The sequence below is a fragment of the Poromitra crassiceps genome (genome assembly GCF_964638095.1).
Source record: "Poromitra crassiceps genome assembly, chromosome: 7".
NCBI lineage: Eukaryota > Metazoa > Chordata > Actinopteri > Beryciformes > Melamphaidae > Poromitra > Poromitra crassiceps.
Genome location: NC_139628.1, coordinates 40,964,133 through 40,966,632, shown reverse-complemented (window position 1 = coordinate 40,966,632; position 2,500 = coordinate 40,964,133).

Genomic DNA, 2,500 nt, shown 5'->3' with positions numbered 1-2,500 from the left:
TGGATCAATGGGGTTGATCTAATGCACAGGCAGGGCGGTCAACTCAATACCTGTAACTAACGCTAATTTATATGTAAATGATCTAATTTAACACACACAGTCAAGGTCATATGAGGAGAAAGAAATAGGGCAATAGTCAACACACACACACACACACACACACACACACACACACACACACACACACACACACACACACACACACACATCAATAAAGGGCTTTCAGGTGATGTAACCATGTGGTACCCTGCACCTTCTTAGAAATTATGTGTGTGCCTCTGTTCAAGTAAATGAACAGGAAGTGGTTTTGTGGGCCATGAAGGCGCTCTTCGTTCTTAGCACGACATGGTGAACAACAGCTAAATACAATCCATAAGTGTATGATGTATGAAACAACAGCTTATCACTCCTCTGTTGTTGCTGAACACTATAGGCCTCCCTCACAGAGTTGGCTTGCAGCCTCTCCTCTCTCTCCCCAGAGGGTTTTCATAGTCCACTTCCTATAGGCTGATTCCAACTCCACGCATTGCATGGCTAACGTAATGGAGCTCTCCATGGTGCTGAACCTGTGTTCACTCATTTTGGCCACTAATTAGCCATTTTAGTCTGCGCTAACTACCTAATTCAAAAATCCGGCCCTGTCACAGAGTCAGCTCGGGACCCGCATGCCAAATATGAATGCCGACAGTCAGGCAGCGTTCGAGTAAATGAAACAGAAATATATCGGTTTGCTCATTAAGATCAGGGTTTATAAAATCATTTTCTAGAACTCATGTCTGTTCCTTGTTAAACACTATCTAGTCTGACTGCCAGGAAGCAGGCTGCGGGTCTAAGCTCTGCCATTGGCTCCGACCATTTCAGTCGGCACCGTAAGAAATTCCCTTTCTGCTCCCTGCAAGCGCCACTGGCTCTGACCATTTATGGATTTCCTTTCCACTCCCTGTCAAATCTGCTGATCTCAAATGCCTCCGCCGCAGTGAAACAACAACACTAGGCCGTTGCTACACGTTGAAAATCGCAAGTTTTGGCAAAGATTCGGATTGTGCAATAAAGCAGGCCTGCTTGGTACTTTAGGTGGACGGTTGTAAAAGATAACGGAGCCTTTTTCCCGCCGCTAGCCCAGAGTGGAGGTACGACCTGCAGCCAGACTCTCTCCCGGTGCAGGGAGATAGTCTGGCAAGCGAGACTAGCAGTATAGTTTACATGGCTTGCTGTCATACAGTACAGTGATGTGGTGACAGTGGTGCCTACCAGACCGAATCTCAATGCAGATTTCGGTGCGACTTGACACACACGCGCGCACACACACACACACACACACACACACACACACACACACACACACACACACACACACACACACACACACGCTCACACACACACACACACACACACAGTTCTATATGCAAAAGCCAAATGCACGCTTGTTGTAAATAGGCTGTGGTTGCGGGCCTTCTTCAGTACTTGATGTGGAAAAATACACTCACACAGAGAGAGAGAGGAGGTGTTGTTGGTAGTCACAGCAAAACTAAAAGAGGTTTAAAAAGTCCCCCTCCAGTCAGAGTTTCTACATGTATAAAGGTTAATGTTCTTTTTTAAACAATGTGTTGGCAGGCCCTATTTTAATTGTCTGCATGCTCAGTTGAAGAGTGGTAAAAAAAAAAAAAAAAAAAAAAAAGTTGTTTTTTTCTTTTTTAATAAATGCTGCAGCTGCACACACTGTTTAAACTTGAATTATAATTGTTGTTTTTCTTTGTTCTTTGATGTGAATTTATGGCTTTTTGGCAGCTATATGTAACCTTTTAAGGTTGAGATAATTGTATTATCATTATATGGTCCAAATATTTCAGTACAGCACTTGAAACACTTTGAAATATTCTTGCTTGGCTGGTATCATTCTACTTGAAATGATGGTCAAATGCATTATTTTTAGTCAAATAACGTCAAATTTTTCGGGCGGCCAGCCACCCGGGTCGGCCCGTGCATGTGCACCCCTTCCTATCTAGGATGCATCCCTAGTCATCTTGTTCTGGAACCGGCCCTGTCTGTGGGCGCTGGTTAGTCACAGCAAAACTAAAAGAGGTTTAAAAAGGGCCCCTCCAGTCAGAGTTCCTACATGTATAAAGGTTAATGTTCTTTTTAAAACAATCTGTGGGTGCTGCTGGTTAGTCACAGCAAAACTAAAAAAGGTTTAAAAAGTCCCCTCCAGATCATGCCTGGAGTGAGAAAGGGCTAGTTTCCATCAAAGACCTATACATAGATGGTCACTTTGCATCCTTTGATCTGCTGAAGAGGAAGTTTGGGTTGCCTGGCACGAACTGGCTCAGATTTCTTCAAGTGAGAAATTATGTTCAATCCAAGATTCGTACCTTTGAAGCACTCCCAAATGACGATGCTTTTTTTTATGTATTGCTGAGCCCTCCTCACTCCAAGCATCTAATTTTGAGATTTGTATGTTTGTTTGACAATTGCACCACGGCCTCTACTGAGAAGATTAGAG